Consider the following 19,802-nt stretch of genomic DNA (forward strand, 5'->3'; position numbering starts at 1 on the left):
GCTACAATATAACTAATAGTTACATTGTAGCTATCTTAGGGTTTAATTTTATTTTACAGGCAAGTTTGTATTTATTTTAACTAGGTAGAATAGTTATTAAATAGTAATTAACTCTTTAATAACTAATTAGCTAAAATAAATACAAATTTACCTGTAAAATAAAACCTAACCTAAGTTACACTAACACCTAACACTACAATATAATTAAATACATTAACTAAATTAAATACAATTACCTAAATTAAATTAAATTAGCTAAAGTACAAAAACAAACAAACACTAAATTACAGAAAATAATAAACAAATTACAGATATTTAAACTAATTACACCTAATCTAATAGCCCTATTAAAATAAAAAAGCCCCCCCAAAATAAAAAAAAAACCCTAGCCTAAACTAAACTACCAATAGCCCTTAAAAGGGCCTTTTGCGGGGCATTGCCCCAAAGTAATCAGCTCTTTTACCTGTAAAATAAAATGCAAACAACCTCCCCAACAGTAAAACCCACCTCCCACACAACCAACCACCCAAATAAAATACTATCTAAAAAAACCTAAGCTCCCCATTGCCCTGAAAAGGGCATTTGGATGGGCATTGCCCTTAAAAGGGCAGATAGCTCTTTTGCCGCCCAAACCCTAATCTAAAAATAAAACCCACCCAATACACCCTTAAAAAATCCTAACACTAACCCCCTGAAGATCGACTTACCGGGAGACGTCTTCATCCAAGCCGGGCTGAAGTCCTCAATGAAGTCGGGAGAAGTCTTCATCCAAGCCGGGCGAAGTGGTCCTCCAGACAGGCAGAAGTCTTCCAAGATGGCATCACTTAGATTCCGATTGGCTGATAGAATTCTAAGGGACGACATCTTGGATGACGTCATTTAAAGGTACCTTCATTCAGTAAGAAGACTCCGGATGAAGAGGATGAAGTGGTCCTCCAGACGGGCAGAAGTCTTCATCCAGACGGCATCTTCTATCTTCATCCATCCAGCGCGTAGCGGGTCCATCATCAAGACATCTGACGCGGAGCATCCTCTTCATCCGGAGTCTTCTTACTGAATGAAGGTACCTTTAAATGACGTCATCCAAGATGTCGTCCCTTAGAATTCTATCAGCCAATCGGAATCTAAGTGATGCCATCTTGGAAGACTTCTGCCTGTCTGGAGGACCACTTCGCCCGGCTTGGATGAAGACTTCTCCCGACTTCATTGAGGACTTCGGCCCAGCTTGGATGAAGACGTCTCTCGGTAAGTCGATCTTCAGGGTGTTAGTGTTAGGATTTTTTAAGGGTGTATTGGGTGGGTTTTATTTTTAGATTAGGGTTTGGGCGCCAAAAGAGCTAACTGCCCTTTTAAGGGCAATGCCGAACCAAATGCCCTTTTCAGGGCAATGGGGAGCTTAGGTTTTTTTAGATAGTATTTTATTTGGGTGGTTGGTTGTGTGGGTGGTGGGTTTTACTGTTGGGGAGGTTGTTTGCATTTCATTTTACAGGTAAAAGAGCTGATTACTTTGGGGCAATGCCCCGCAAAAGGCCCTTTTAAGGGCTATTGGTAGTTTAGTTTAGGCTAGGGTTTTTATTTTTATTTTGGGGGGGCTTTTTTATTTTAATAGGGCTATTAGATTAGGTGTAATTAGTTTAAATATCTGTAATTTGTTTATTATTTTCTGTAATTTAGTGGGGTTTTTTTTGTACTTTAGCTAATTTAATTTAATTTAGGAAATTGTATTTAATTTAGTTAATTTATTTAATTATATTGTGGTGTTAGGTGTTAGTGTAACTTAGGTTAGGTTTTATCTTACAGGTAAATTTGTATTTATTTTAGCTAGGTAGTTATTAAATAGTTAATAACTATTTAATAACTACTCTACCTAGTTAAAATAAATACAAACTTGCCTGTAAAATAAAAATAAACCCTAAGCTAGCTACAATGTAACTATTAGTTATATTGTAGCTATCTTAGGGTTTATATTATAGGTAAGTATTTAGTTTTAAATAGGAATAATTTAGTTAATTACAGTAATATTTATTTAGATTTATTTAAATTATATTTAAGTTAGTGGGTGTTAGGTTTAGGGTTAGACTTAGGTTTAGGGGTTAATAACTTTAATATAGTGGCGGTGACGTTGGGGGCGACAGATTAGGGGTTAAAATTTTTATTATAGTGTTTGCAATGTGGGAGGGCCTTGGTTTAGTGGTTAATAGGTAGTTTATGGGTGTTAGTGTACTTTTTAGCACTTTAGTTATGAGTTTTATGTTACCGCGTTGTACCATAAAACTCATAACTACTGACTTTTAAATGCGTTAGGTCTCTTGACAGGGTAAGGTGTACCGCTCACTTTTTGGCCTCCCAGGACAGACTCGTAATACTGGCGCTATGGAAGTCCCATAGAAAAAAGACTTTACGAAGTTTATGTAAGTCGTTTTGCGGTAAGGCCAAAGAAGTGTGCGGTGCCCCTAAACCTGCAAGACTCGTAATAGCAGCGGGCATAAAAAAGCAGCGTTAGGACCTCTTAACGCTGCTTTTTTACCCTAACGCACAACTCGTAATCTAGCTGATAGTATTTTGCCGTTTTCAACGAACTAGGAATACTATTATTGTTTTTTAGATTTTCTTTTAAATAATATTTGTTTTTATGTATGTATTATGATTTCTGATGCCAAACTGATTCATATTAATTGTCTATTCACACCAAATTTAGTCTCATATGAGCTGAATACTTTTTTCTTTACATAATTGATATTCTCACACCTTTTTTGTTAAATGTATCAGTTTTGGCTCAGTCTTTTGACCGCTTGCCCAAATCCTATGCACTCAATTTGATCAGTTAACATTTAGAGAGATTAGTGTGGACACCTGGGTACAACATACTGATCAGTTAGAGCTATCACACCACCCAAACTTTCTCATATAGGAGATTACAGTTTTGTTAGGATCATAAAGGGCCACGAATGGAAAACAGCATTTAACACCAGGAGCGGGCATTATGAATATCTTGTAATGCCCTGTGGCCTATGCAATGCTCCCGCTTTTTTCCAGGCGTTTATTAATGATGTTCTTCGAGATGTGTTGCAACAGTGTGTCGTGGTGTACTTAGGCAACTTCCTTACACACTACACAGCCTTTTTTGCAAACTCGAGAAATGTGAGTTTCATCAAACTCAAGTCACTTTCTTAGATTATGTAATTTCTGCTGCTGGGTTCTACATGGATCCTAACAAGTTATCTGCAGTTCTTCAGTGGCCTTGCTCAGTTTTCAGTCCATTCAACATTTTTTGGGGTTCGCCAATTACTATATCAAGTTTATTAAAAACTTTTCTTCTTGGTCAAACCTATCACAGACATGACCTGTAAAGAGAATGATCCACTCCATTGCTCTCTTACTGCAATTAAGGCCTTTGAGAGTCTTAAAACTACCTTTGCTGCTGCCCCGTTCTAGCTCATCCTAACCCTGCTCTGCCTTTCATTCTAGAGGTAGATGCATCTGAGACAGGAGTAGGCGCCCTCTTGCCTCAACGTCCTACGCCTGAGGATCCCTTGCATACATGTGGTTTCTTCTCTAAGAAATTGTCCCCAGTAGAATGCAACTATGAAATTGGCGACAGGGAATTAATGGCCATAATTTTTCCACTCAAGGAATGGAGGCACCTTCTCGAAGGTACTAGCATACCGGTGCTCATCCTCACTGATCACAAGAATTTGACTTACCTTTCCGAAGCTAAACATTTGTTGCCCCGACAGGCCAGATAGGCGCTATACTTATCTCAATTTAATTAAGTTGTTTCCTACTTGCCTGGTAGTAAGAATGTTAGGGCTGATGCCCTCTCTGATCAGTTTTTGCCTCTGACAAAAGAGTAGTCTGTTCCCACTCCTGTTATACTTCCTGACCATATTTTGGCCACCATACGTACAAATTTGACTTCTCCGTTGGGGAAGGAGATCCTGGCGGCACAAACCAATGCCCCTCCAGAGAAACCTAGTGGCAAGTGCTTTGTACCTGAGAATCTTCGCACCAAACTATTGCACACTTACCACTACCCTAATGCCGCAGGTCACCCAGGCAAGAACCAAATGATTTGGTTTGTCTCTCAACAATTCTGGTGGCCAGGTCTTTGTTCTGATGTTGCTACATATATTGCATCCTGATCAGTCTGTTAACAGAATAACACTCCTCGATGCCTTCCGGTGGGTCTTCTTCAACCTATAGCCAAAGGTGAGTGTCTTTGGACACATCTATTCATGGACTTCATTGTTGACCTTCCTGTTTCCAATGGCAATTCTGTTATTCTGATGGTTGTAGACCGTTTTTTCCAAAATGTCACATTGCATTCCCTTGAAGAAGCTGCCTACTGCTCAGGAGCTTGCTTCAAATTTTGGCTGGGAGGTCTTTCGTTTACATGGGTTACCCAAGGAGATAGTCTCGGACTGGTTTGTCTCCAGAATTTGGCAGTCCTTTTGTGCCCATATGGGGATCAAGCTTTCCTTCTCCTCGGCCTATCACCCTCAAACCAATAGGGCTGTGGAATGGTCTAACCAAGCCCTGGAATAGTTCATCCGTTGCTTTGTTTCAAATCACCCTGACCTGTTACCTTGGGTATAGTTCGCTAGTTATAGTGCTATTAAGTCATTCACCAAAAGTTACAGGTAGACCATAGGCGTCTACCTGCACGTACCTAGGTCGGAGGGAGGTTTTGGCTGTCCTCCCGCAACTTGAACCATCATGTGCCTTCCAATAAACTGGAGCACAAACGATTGTACGTAAACGATAAGGGGTTTATCGTGGGTGTTTGTGCTCGTCGGGCTTACCGCTGGTATTATGAGTTGAAAAGAAATGCGATCTCTTAAGTGCAATTACGACTTACCGCAACTTCAGAGCTCTGCTTAACTGTAAAAATACATTACAAAGTATAGTTAAACCCATAATAACACTATCTAAAATTATGAGGTCTCAGGTGTTCTCAGGTGTTACAAATAAAAAAAAAGTCAGGCAAAGGAGTTTAACATAGAGATACATACATATACATTGCTAAAGGTATATATGTATGTGTGTGTGTGTATATATATATATATATATATATATATATATATATATACATACTGTGTGTGTATATATATATATATATATATATATACACACAGTATATATATATATATATATATATATATATATATATATATATATATATATATATATGTATATATACATACATACGCATACATAAAGTATATACAGATATACATATGTATAAAAATATATTTATATGTGTGTATATGTATTGACATATAAATACATATGTTCACATATAAAAACATATAAAGAAGTACACTGGAGCCCTTCACAGTTAAGTAGATGACAACATGTTAAAGCATATTTATGCAATATTCATATGTATTCATGTATTTTAAAATAGGTATTTCTATATATATCTGTTTATATCTATACTTATATATATATTCATATAGATATATAAGTATAGATATACAGTATATTAAACCAAAAAAACATAGTAGGAATTTTTTTTTATTTTCATGTTGGGTTAGCACACATGAGAATATGTGATCTGGTTTGCGTGAGAGTGGGGTGTTAGGGTTTTTCCCACTTTATTTCTCCATTGACTTCTATGGGGGAAAACGTGAACACGCACACAATATTTTTATGCTCGTCAGGTTAGCGCGTGGGCGAAAACAGTTTACTTTAAACACATAATATGAGCTTACTTCTAGGGCAGTTAATGCTCCCCTTGCAATCTGGCCCTTTATGGGGTTTAGTTAAAGGGGCAGTCTAGTCAAAATTAAACTTTCATGATTCAGATAGGGCATGCAATTTTTAACTTTCCAATTTACTTTAACCATCAAATTTGCTTTGTTCTCTTGGTATACTTTGATGAAAGCTAAACCTAGATAGGCTCATAATATCATATGCTAATTTCTAAGCCCTTGAAGATTGCTTCTTATCTCAGAACATTTTTACAGTTTTTCAAAGCTAGACAGCAGTAGTTCATGTGTGCCATAAAAGTAACATTGTACTCACTCCTGTAGAGTTATTTATGATTCAGCACTGTTTGGCTAAAATGCAAGCCTGCCAAAGTAACTGAAATAAGGGGACATTCTTAGGCTTAGATGCAAGGTAATCACAGAGGTAAAACAATATATTAATATAACTGTGTTGGCTATGCAAAACTGATGAATGGGTAATAAAGGGATTATCTATCTTTTTAAACAATAACAATTTTGGAGTAGACTGTCCCTTAACTGTTCTTCACTTTAACTTTGTAACTCTAAAAACAATATTTTAAAAATTAAGTGGTTTCCTGACATTGCACAGCAAGCTGATGTGTCTTACAAGACTGGTTATGTATTTGCAATGGTTCCTTTATGATATGCAGTAGCAAAATTATTTTTATAAGCTTTAATAGACATTAGAAGATGACACAGGGCTAGATTACGAGTGTAGTGGTAGTTAATGCTCCCACTCACTCCTCTAGAAGTAATCTTTTTACGTGCGTCGGGTAGCACTCGTATTACAAGTTGAAAGTAAAAAGTTTTAGGCCTAGATTTGGAGTTTGGCGGTAAAAGGGCTGTTAACGCTCCGCGGGCTTTTTTCTGGCCGCACCATAAAATTAACTCTGGTATCGAGAGTTCAAACAAATGCTGCGTTAGGCTCCAAAAAAGGAGCGTAGAGCATTTTTACCGCAAATGCAACTCTCGATACCAGAGTTGCTTACGGACGCGGCCGGCCTCAAAAACGTGCTCGTGCACTATTCCCCCATAGGAAACAATGGGGCTGTTTGAGCTGAAAAAAAAACCTAACACCTGCAAAAAAGCAGCGTTCAGCTCCTAACGCAGCCCCATTGTTTCCTATGGGGAAACACTTCCTACGTCTGCACCTAACACTCTAACATGTACCCCGAGTCTAAACACCCCTAGCCTTACACTTATTAACCCCTAATCTGCCGCCCCCGCTATCGCTGACCCCTGCATATTTTTTTAAACCCCTAATCTGCCGCTCCGTAAACCGCCGCCACCTACGTTATCCCTATGTACCCCTAATCTGCTACCCCTAACACCGCCGACCCCTATATTATATTTATTAACCCCTAACCTGCCCACCACAACGTCGCCGCCAGCTACTTACAATAATTAACCCCTAATCTTCCGACCGCAAAGCGCCGCCACCTACGTTATCCTTATGTACCCCTAATCTGCTACCCCTAACACCGCCGACCCCTATATTATATTTATTAACCCCTAACCTGCCCCCCACAACGTCGCCGCCAGCTACTTACAATAATTAACCCCTAATCTTCCGACCGCAAAGCGCCGCCACCTACGTTATCCTTATGTACCCCTAATCTGCTACCCCTAACAGCGCCGACCCCTATATTATATTTATTAACCCCTAACCTGCCCCCCACAACGTCGCCGACACCTGCCTACACTTATTAACCCCTAATCTGCCGAGCGGACCTGAGCGCTACTATAATAAAGTTATTAACCCCTAATCCGCCTCACTAACCCTATCATAAATAGTATTAACCCCTAATCTGCCCTCCCTAACATCGTAGACAACTTCAATTATTAACCCCTAATCTGCCGACCGGAGCTCACCGCTATTCTAATAAATGTATTAACCCCTAAAGCTAAGTCTAACCCTAACACTAACACCCCCCTAAGTTAAATATAATTTTTATCTAACGAAATAAATTAACTCTTATTAAATAACTTATTCCTATTTAAAGCTAAATACTTACCTGTATAATAAATCCTAATATAGCTACAATATAAATTATAATTATATTATAGCTATTTTAGGATTAATATTTATTTTACAGGCAACTTTGTTATTATTTTAACCAGGTAAAATAGCTATTAAATAGTTAAGAACTATTTAATAGTTACCTAGTTAAAATAATAACAAATTTACCTGTAAAATAAATCCTAACCTAAGATATAATTAAACATAACACTACCCTATCAATAAAATAATTAAATAAACTACCTACAATTACCTACAATTAACCTAACACTACACTATCAATAAATTAATTAAACACAATTCCTACAAATAAATACAATTAAATAAACTAGCTAAAGTACAAAAAATAAAAAAGAACTAAGTTACAGAAAATAAAAAAATATTTACAAACATAAGAAAAATATTACAACAATTTTAAACTAATTACACCTACTCTAAGCCCCCTAATAAAATAACAAAGCCCCCCAAAATAAAAAATTCCCTACCCTATTCTAAATTAAAAAAGTTACAAGCTCTTTTACCTTACCAGCCCTGAACAGGGCCCTTTGCGGGGCATGCCCCAAGAAGTTCAGCTCTTTTGCCTGTAAAAAAAAACATACAATACCCCCCCCCAACATTACAACCCACCACCCACATACCCCTAATCTAACCAAACCCCCCTTAAATAAACCTAACACTAAGCCCCTGAAGATCTTCCTACCTTGTCTTCACCATCCAGGTATCACCGATCCGTCCTGGCTCCAAGATCTTCATCCAACCCAAGCGGGGGTTGGCGATCCATAATCCGGTCCAGAAGAGGCTCCAAAGTCTTCCTCCTATCCGGCAAGAAGAGGACATCCGGACCGGCAAACATCTTCTCCAAGCGGCATCTTCGATCTTCTTCCATCCGGAGCGAAGCGGCAGGATCCTGAAGACCTCCAGCGCGGAACATCCATCCGGACCGACGACTGAACGACGAATGACTGTTCCTTTAAGGGACGTCATCCAAGATGGCGTCCCTCGGATTCCGATTGGCTGATAGGATTCTATCAGCCAATCGGAATTAAGGTAGGAATTTTCTGATTGGCTGATGGAATCAGCCAATCAGAATCAAGTTCAATCCGATTGGCTGATCCAATCAGCCAATCAGATTGAGCTCGCATTCTATTGGCTGTTCTGATCAGCCAATAGAATGCGAGCTCAATCTGATTGGCTGATTGGATCGGCCAATCGGATTGAACTAGATTCTGATTGGCTGATTCCATCAGCCAATCAGAAAATTCCTACCTTAATTCCGATTGGCTGATAGAATCCTATCAATACCCCCCCCCCCCAACATTACAACCCACCACCCACATACCCCTAATCTAACGAGCTATGGCCGATACAAATTCTAAGGCAAGCAGAACACGATAAATGGCTACGTCCCCCACAACACCTCAGTTACCGACAATTAGGCCTCTCCTCATCTACTTTGGCTTTAAACTCACAGCTAGACCGCTGCAACACACCTAGAGCAGAGGGGAACAGAACTTTGACACATATCTTCTACAGCTAAATGCTTTTACAACAAATATTACCTGCAGTTTCCAAGCAAAATACACACTCCCCCCCCCCTTTCCCACTGCCCTCGGTGGTAGTGGGTCATATCCAACCTCCTTTTACCGATATCGCTCTGTGAGAGCAAAAGACCCTGGGGAGTGTTGTATACATTATACCTGCGGCTACTTCTCACACACTGGCAAACCTTCCTAACCTCTAAATATGTCACAAAGGAAGTTAACAAGAAATGAGAAGTCACTGAAAATATCCCCAGTGAACCAGGGGGCTGTAAATTCCTTTTTTAAACATGCTGGGAAACACAAACCCAGCACAGAATCTGAATTTACTCAAGTCTCACAAGATGATAGCTCATGTGATGCAGCAGACACCATATTAAACACACAAACAGCACCATTAGAAGCAGGCAAAGAAGACCCTATCACATATGGCGCAATAGAGGCTCTTATAGAACAAGTTAAATCTTGTATTAAAGATGAGTGTGCAGACATCAAAAAAGACATTTCAGAGCTATGTCATAGGGTAGACTCCCTGGAGGAACACGAGTATGTGATATCACAAAAGTTAGCCAGTCTATCCGCCAAAACCTCCCACCACCAGCAAAACATAACAGCCCTAGAAGACAAGTTAGATGACTTGGAGAATCGCTCAAGAAGAAGCAATTTAAGGTTTAGGGGTATCCCCGAGTCGGTCCTTAACAATGAGATACAAGACTACCTGCAGGCTTTATTCACAGAGCTGGCGAAGAATAACTCCTCGGACCCCCAGGATATAATCCTGGATAGAGCACACAGATCCCTACGACCCAAACCTGCTGACGGCTCACCACCCAGGGATATTATAGTTCATTTCCAGTGCTTCAAGCATAGAGAGGAAATATATAATTATTCTAGGAAACAACAAGCAATCACTTTCCAGGGCCAAAGAATACAAGTGTTCCAAGACCTATCAACACGGACCCTCCAGAAGCGTAGGGAACTTTCTATGCTAACCTCTCATCTTCGTAAGCTGCGGATTCCATATCGATGGGGTTTTCCAACATCTGTTATAGCAGTTAAAAATGGCAAGAAAATTGAATGCTCATCTCCCTTGGACATTGAACACTTTTGTCAGTCTATGAACATTACAGCACCTGATACACAGGACATTCCATCTCAATCTTCATCCTCAAGGCAAGACATCCCCAAGCCCCAAAGGCGGCCATGGCTGGAATCATCGACGAATCAAAGCAAGAGAAGACAAATCAACCAGACCAATGAAGATATTAACCCACCTTGATCAGGGACACGTAAATATATTAATTTTGTTTGTCATTTTATCATGTACAGCTAATGTGATAACTATAGCTGTGGACATTATAATATGTTCCTCAATCTGGGTTGAAGGCCCATAGTTCGTTAATTCACACTGAACTGTTGAAGAGACTCTTGACCTTTAAGAGATGCACATTTTTGATAAAACGTGTTATAGTTATGCACTCTAGACCTGTTTCTGAATTGCTTTTATGTTTAAGTTTAGCTCTTCATATATTAAATGAATATAAGTCAATTGTTTTGAATCCAGAACAGAATATACATCGTCCATAGCCTTTAATTAATCTTTATAGGGCACAATTCAGTTGATAAGCAGATCAGCTTCAAGTTATATTAGAGCACAGGTTTTCTATGTTTACTTTTAGCTGCTTAGATATCATGTGATTATTGTTGATAAAATTACTGCCTTAATGTTATATGTTCTATGACATCTACACTGTTCTGCTTGATGGCGCGGCCTACCCCGCTCGACTATTGTCCCACACGCCTTTGCCGAGTTGTTGGCATTATGTTGACACCTGGGTTATACCAACCTGCATTACTTAATGGACTGGTCGAGCGGGTTAGACTTCTCTCAAAACCATTGAAAATTCATGTTCTGCCTTGTTAGTTAAATTGCCTTGTTTGCCAGTTCTCACTCTCATACTAAATGTTCTCTCTTCTCACTCCTTTCATACACTTACCTCAATGCAATAGATAATACCACACTACCTTTTATCGCCTTACCACAACTTATCAATGCCACAGTAAATCCTCCACTTAGAAGTACCTGCATCCTTTTTTCCTCTCTCCCTAAGTACCCCCTAATACACAGTCAATTTGCTGTCAATCTCGTATCCGGATCCTCTAACAGCCTCACATCTTACATTACTTTCACATCTCTATCTTTAGATAAAAAACATATTCTGTCTCCGTTTTTTTTTATTTGTCTTTTTCTTTTTTTTTTTTTTCTCACTTAATAAATCTATTCAGGAGCCCTTTCCCATCTCTTACCCCTCCAATTTCCCTCTGCCCTAACCCTTACCATTAACCTCTCCGTATTTTACTTCCTAATTTCACTCTGACCACACACCCACTTATTGCTGTGGATATGGCTTCCCCACCGCAAGTAGGCACTATACAGATTGCAACAAAAAAAAGGGGGTTCCTGTCAGCAGAAAAGCGGTCTATCGCTCTACACGACTTTTACAAACAAAAACTGGACATTGTAATGCTCCAAGAGACCCACTTTAGGAAAACCCACGAACCAAAACTTCCCTCTAGATATTATGATCAGCACTACTTGAACTCAGGCCCCACTAGGCATAATGGAGTTTGCACGTTATTCAGACGCAACACACCATTTGACCTGCTACAACAATTTAGTGACTCGGAAGGCAGGATCCTAATACTAGTAGGGCTCTATTATGGCAGACCCATTACCTTGGCAAATATCTATGCACCGATCAAACCTACCCATAATTTCTTTCGCAAAGTTATTAATAAACTTCTTGATATAGCCAAAGGCCCAATTGTAGTTGGAGGAGATTTCAACTTCCCATCAAACCCAGCCCTTGACACTTCGACGGGCAAATCATATCTAAGAAATACCCAGATTAAGAGTAACGTCGAGTTGTTGCAATCACTTACACTGATGGATACATGGAGAACTGTCCACCCCACCTTTAGAGATTATACCTTTTTCTCCTACCCACAACACACCTATTCCAGGTTGGATTACATACTATGTGACCAAGCATTCCTCACTAGCCTAGTGGATTCCAAAATCTCACATACACCATGGTCAGACCATAGCCTAGTCAAAACTACCTTCAGTTGGTCTGCCAAACCCAGACACAGACTAAACTGGAGAATTAATGAGCGGATACTTACAGATAATGACACTCTAGATCAAATAGCCAAATACACTGACAAATACTTTTCCTTTAACAACTCCAGCGACACCGCAGTTATGAATAATTGGGAATCATATAAGTGCTACATAAGAGGAATTATTATTCAACTCTCAGCGAAGCTGAATAAGCAAAGATCAACATTATATAATTCTCTAACTACCACTCTCACCAATATAGAACGCTCTCATAAACAAAACCCACAATCCACCCAATTACTCAACGAGTTAAAAGAAGCTAGAGAAAACCTTAATAAATTCCTAATAGAAAATGCTAACTTACGAGCTATGACCTCTAGAACCAAATTTTTTGCTGACTCCAATAAAGCTGGCCGCATGCTAGCCAGATCTCTAAAAAAACAGAGGCTTAGCTCTTATACTCACTCTATCAAGCTTCAATCGGGGGTAATTCACACCAAAAATGAAGACATAGCTAATGATTTCGCTTTATACTATTCCTCATTATATAATCTTAATACTGTTAATGATCAAGAGAAACACGCTAAAATGACAGCCTATCTAGATTCCATAGAAGTCCCCAAAATTCAAGAGGAAGATTTGAAAATATTAGACTCCCCGATAACGCCACAGGAGATAATAAACACCATCAAGTCTCTCCCCTCTGGCAAGTCACCCGGCCCAGATGGTCTTACAACAAAATTTTACCAACTACTTATAGGAAACATCTGCCCGCATTTATTAGAGCTATATCAGTATATAGATCAGGGACAATCTTATTCCCAACCTCTACTAGACGCCATGATTACATTTTTGCCCAAACCTGACAAGCCCACAGATATAGTCAGTAATTACAGACCCATATCATTGCTAAATGTATATATCAAAATCTATGCCAAAATATTAGCTAATCGTTTAAATCCCATACTTCCAAAAATTATTCACCCGGACCAAGTCGGGTTTGTGAGGGGGCGCGAAGCCAAAGATAATACTACCAGAGTGCTCCACACACTATATACCTCACATAATAATCAAAAACCCTTAATTCTCCTTTCCACAGACGCTGAGAAGGCGTTCGACTGGGTCGACTGGCACTTCATGTGGTCGACTCTGTCGAAATTTGGACTCTCGGACAAGTTTATCAATAGAGTACAGGCCCTTTACAATAATCCACTAGCTAAGGTCAAAGTGAATAACACACTATCACAATCCTTTCAGATTTCAAACGGCACTCGTCAGGGATGTCCCCTTTCCCCTCTGTTATTTGCCATTACTGTAGAGATTTTAGCAATCAGGATAAGGGAAAACGAGAGGATAATGGGTATTCAGTTTGGGAATATAACACAAAAATGCCTCCTATTCGCGGACGACATTATCTTCTCACTACAATCACCTTCAATCTCCATACCGACGCTTTTACAGGAGCTAGAAGCATATAAGCAATTTTCCAATTACTCCATAAACATGAATAAGTCGAGTATAGTGCACACACACCTTGATAAAGCGGATGCGGAATACCTCACTTGTAATACTCCTTTCCAAATTTCAAATTCTCTCAGGTATCTGGGACTGACCATCCCTAAGAACCCTTGAGATCTATTTCACGAAAACTATGTAAAACTCCAAACTAATATATTTACTTTATTACATAACTGGCATAAACAAGGTCATCTATCCTGGATGGGCAGAATTAATACGATTAAAATGATGGTGATCCCCAAATATCTGTATTTGTTCCAAGCACTGCCTATCTCAGTCTCAAAAACTTACTTGTTTACCCAACAACGTATGCTAGAATCATTTATTTGGGCTTATAAGAAACCGAGAGTCTCCCGTAAATCTCTGTACTTAGATAAAGATGAAGGAGGGTTGAATATGCCAAACCTACTTCTATACCATCAGGCAGTGCACCTTACCCGAATAATAGCTTGGAACCACGGCTCACCATTTAAGCTATGGATCCAAATGGAAGCCACCCTAATTCAACAACAAACTATGAGAGATGTTTGTTGGATACCTAGGCCACATAGAACCCCTTTAACCACCGAAAATGAATGCATTAAAACAACATTGATGATTTGGGACAAACTTATTCAACGACCTAATAAACTCTCTACTCCAGTATCACCTATGACCCCTTTATTAGACAACACATTGTTCTTTAAACAACACCAATTTCAACATAGCTCAGACAATATACAGCACAAAAATTTACCCATATACATGCTGACCGAATCTTCTCAAATAAAAGACAGGCTAACCCTAAGGGATGCTCTAGGCCCTCCATTCCACAGCTGGTTCTCTTACCTACAAATAAGACATGCAATAATGGAATGCGCATATAAAGATGACTGTCTGCGCATGCTTTATCCCTTTGAACAACTGTGTACAAATATAGATATAGGAAGAGCGCACCTTTCCATCTCATATAAAATACTAAAAAACTCTACCCTATACGAGCTACCCACATTTACCCAGCTATGGGAGCGTGAACTCCAAACCCAACTCCCAAGAGAGGCCTGGAAGAGAGCCTTCCGCTTAACTCACACAGCCTCTATCTCCCTAACTATGGCAGAATCGAATTATAAAATTCTCTCACGGTGGTATTTGACCCCTCATAGACGAAATATTCCCAGGGGCAAACTCTAGTTGCTGGAGACGCTGTGGCGAAGTTGGCACCCCATCTCACATATGGTGGTCTTGTCCAGTGCTCTTACACTTTTGGTCTGCACTCGAAAGAAGCATTAACTGCACACTAAACACACAAATAACCCTCTCGGCCCCTATGATTCTACTTAACCATATTCCCAACGTGGGATGCGCATTTCGTAAAAAATTACTTCAAATTCAGCTTACATGTGCCAAACGCATTATCCCTAGACTATGGAAACAACAGCAACCACCCACACTCCAACAATGGGAAGCTGAGGTGGACTATGTTTTGTCTATGGAAAAAAGATATGCATGTTATGTAGGCAAAAAAGACTTCACACTTAATGTTCTATTTCTTTGGGAGCAAAGAACAAGATAATAAATGTCTACTTGACGACGCTAAACCAAATAACAAATGACCAGACTTCATACAGAGAGGTTTTCCCCCCCCACCTTTCCCTACCCCTCCCCTAGGACTCCTCTATATCCCTATCTCTATTTCTATTTCTATACATCTTAACTCTATACAACAAACTTTTGGTAAATTGAAGGTTAATTAAAGAGTAAACAGTTGACTTTATCTCTAACCATTCCCTTTTTAACCGACTCTCCAAGTGATGACAACTAAAGGGAAATTGTAATGCAAATTGATAACTGATAGGTTACGTTTACTCACATGTCTTTGTTATTTGAGAAATTATATGTTTGTATGAGTTGTTACTGAATATGTAAAAATTTCAATAAAAATTATTTAAAACAAAAAAAAAAGCCGAGCTTCAAATATCGTGACCGGGTTAATGTATTCCCCCATACACTTCAATAGAGCAAGAAAAGTGGAAATAGACTAAAACCCTACTCTCAGGTACACCTGATTGCATTTTCTCAAGTGCGCTAACCCAACATGAAAATATTAACATTAATATTAGAAGTCTAATAAGAGCGCACTCTTACTACAAGGGTGCAGGCAAAAATGATTCATAAATCCACAAAAGGCATGCACTCACTGGAATTTTATGAACACAGTGCTTTATTGGCAAAAAAAGTTATCAAATGGGACGTTTTCGAGGATCTCACCCCTTCATCAGACAAAACTTTGGACTACGACTAGAACCAAAACATGTCAGCTTGTTCATTCTAACTCATCTTTATCTCCTGTGTTGCTGTGTTTTTAAAGATGCCAAGAGCATGAAATAAATGTGAAGTTTTATATTCTTTGGTGCTCCCCTTTGTTATTTTTTGTTGAATATTGCAAGGAGTTACATGGATGTTTGCACAGAGTTTCACTTCCAGCTGTATGGATTAGGTGATCCCCTACCTGATTGGAGCAGATCGTAGACTCTTAATTTGGTTCCGGTCTGACCTCAATGATGTCATCCACTTGCCGGAGTCATTCGAGTAGCAAGGAGAAGGCGTGAGGGGACAGGGTCCTGTGAGAAGTACTTGATACACACAGACAACATATTGGAATGTGGATTTGATATAAAGGTTCCCCCTCAAGCCAACTCGGGTGAGTGATTGCCCTATGTGGGACAGTTTTTTACATTGCTTATAAAGCTTTTCTCTGTGCTTAGAGTGATGTGAGGACTACCTGTAAATTATCAGGGGGACACTGCACACTGAAAAATAATGTCCTATCTTAAAGTTTAAAAACTTCTACCCTTCAGAATCTGGATCAGTGCCCAAACAACATCCTTTGTAAGTATATGTTATATATGTCTGTAAATACATTTATACACATATAAATATATATGCACACACACACACACACACACACACACACACATATATATATATATATATATATATATATATATATATATATATATATATATATATATATATATATATATATATATATATATATATATATATATATATATATATATATATATATATACAGGGAGTGCAGAATTATTAGGCAAGTTGTATTTTTGAGGATTAATTTTATTATTGAACAACAACCATGTTCTCAATGAACCCAAAAAACTCATTAATATCAAAGCTGAATATTTTTGGAAGTAGTTTTTAGTTTGTTTTTAGTTTTAGCTATTTTAGGGGGATATCTGTGTGTGCAGGTGACTTTTACTGTGCATAATTATTAGGCAACTTAACAAAAAACAAATATATACCCATTTCAATTATTTATTTTTACCAGTGAAACCAATATAACATCTCAACATTCACAAATATACATTTCTGACATTCAAAAACAAAACAAAAACAAATCAGTGACCAATATAGCCACCTTTCTTTGCAAGGACACTCAAAAGCCTGTCATCCATGGATTATGTCAGTGTTTTGATCTGTTCACCATCAACATTGCGTGCAGCAGCAACCACAGCCTCCCAGACACTGTTCAGAGAGGTGTACTGTTTTCCCTCCTTGTAAATCTCACATTTGATGATGGACCACAGGTTCTCAATGGGGTTCAGATCAGGTGAACAAGGAGGCCATGTCATTAGATTTTCTTCTTTTATACCCTTTCTTGCCAGCCACGCTGTGAAGTACTTGGACGCGTGTGATGGAGCATTGTCCTGCATGAAAATCATGTTTTTCTTGAAGGATGCAGACTTCTTCCTGTACCACTGCTTGAAGAAGGTGTCTTCCAGAAACTGGCAGTAGGACTGGGAGTTGAGCTTGACTCCATCCTCAACCTGAAAAGGCCCCACAAGCTCATCTTTGATGATACCAGCCCAAACCAGTACTCCACCTCCACCTTGCTGGCGTCTGAGTCGGACTGGAGCTCTCTGCCCTTTACCAATCCAGCCACGGGCCCATCCATCTGGCCCATCAAGACTCACTCTCATTTCATCAGTCCATAAAACCTTAGAAAAATCAGTCTTGAGATATTTCATGGCCCAGTCTTGATGTTTCAGCTTGTGTGTCTTGTTCAGTGGTGGTCGTCTTTCAGCCTTTCTTACCTTGGCCATGTCTCTGAGTATTGCACACCTTGTGCTTTTGGGCACTCCAGTGATGTTGCAGCTCTGAAATATGGCCAAACTAGTGGCAAGTGGCATCTTGGCAGCTGCACGCTTGACTTTTCTCAGTTCATGGGCAGTTATTTTGCGCCTTGGTTTTTCCACACGCTTCTTGCTACCCTGTTGACTATTTCGAATGAAACGCTTGATTGTTCGATGATCACGCTTCAGAAGCTTTGCAATTTTAAGAGTGCTGCATCCCTCTGCAAGATAATATCTCACTATTTTTGACTTTTCTGAGCCTGTCAAGTCCTTCTTTTGACCCATTTTGCCAAAGGAAAGGAAGTTGCCTAATAATTATGCATACCTGATATAGGGTGTTGATGTCATTAGACCACACCCCTTCTCATTACAGAGATGCACATCACCTAATATGCTTAATTGGTAGTAGGCTTTCGAGCCTATACAACTTGGAGTAAGACAACATGCATAAAGAGGATGATGTGATCAAAATACTCATTTGCCTAATAATTCTGCACTCCCTGTATACATACATATAAATACATATACATATTTAGGCATGTATATCTATTTATCTCTATGTTAAAGACCTCATATCTTTGAGCCTTTATAACTTTTACATATATTTGTTTTTAATAATTTTTACAAGATAGTGTTATTATGAGCATAACTGTACTTTTAAATCTATTTTTGATGTGTTTTGTTACACTTTTTTGTTTCATGTAACAGTTAACCAGAGCTCTGAGGTTGTGGTAATCATTCTAGCATAAATCACAATTGCTCTCACATGTTTGCATTTACTTTCAGCTTGTAATACAAGCGTTCCTTCCTACATGTGCAAACAACTGCGAAAAACCTGATATCGCTCGTGTGTAACTGTTAGAGCACCACTTGTAATCTGGCCCACAGTGTTCTTATTATGTGAATAAGAGACCTGTGCATTTTTGTGGGAGTTAACATGAAGAGAAAAATTCCTGACTTTCTAGCTGTTGTTGAGATGATATCCCAAATACATCTGTAATTTGATCATTTAATTTTGTATTTGAGCAAAACTATGAAGAAAAAAAGACAATTTAGGAGAATATATATTCTCTTGTATAACAAAACTTCAAATTGGCAATAACTGAGATGACAATTTCATTGGACAACTCCATAGTCATAATGAAGATAAATAATCATATTATGGAAGTACTAAGCAACATAACGTAATCAATAAAATGTAAACACTATTAAGACAATTCTTTTTTATGCAATAACGATAAAGAATTGTGAAAGGATACTTTGGCTTTCTATTTAAAAGTACTATGATAGGCAATATAATAAAGAATATAGAACAAAAATAATACAGAATTTAAAGGCATATAGAAACTGGAGTAAACTTAGCTTGTTAGACATTTTTAAGTTTGTTGTTTATGAAAATTTGATTATTGAAACAAATATAAAGTTTTCGAAGAGTATTCGAAGAATATCATCTGACTCACAAGGGGTGGATGCAAAATTAGCATTTATTTCATGTAATTGGCAAGAGTCCATGAAGATTTCTACGTTGATATGCGCTTCTCAGCATTTTTGAAGCCCAATTCCTCTCAGAGTACAGTGAATGTCAGAGGGGTGTGAAGGGAGTATCACCTATTGAATGCAATGGTTTTCCTCACAGGGATCTATTTCATAGGTTCTCTGTTATCGGTCGTAGAGATTCATCTCCTACCTCCCTTTTCAGATCGTCGATATACTCTCATATTCCATTACCTCTACTGA

The sequence above is a fragment of the Bombina bombina genome, chromosome 4 (assembly GCF_027579735.1).
Source record: "Bombina bombina isolate aBomBom1 chromosome 4, aBomBom1.pri, whole genome shotgun sequence".
NCBI classification, from domain to species: Eukaryota; Metazoa; Chordata; class Amphibia; order Anura; family Bombinatoridae; genus Bombina; species Bombina bombina.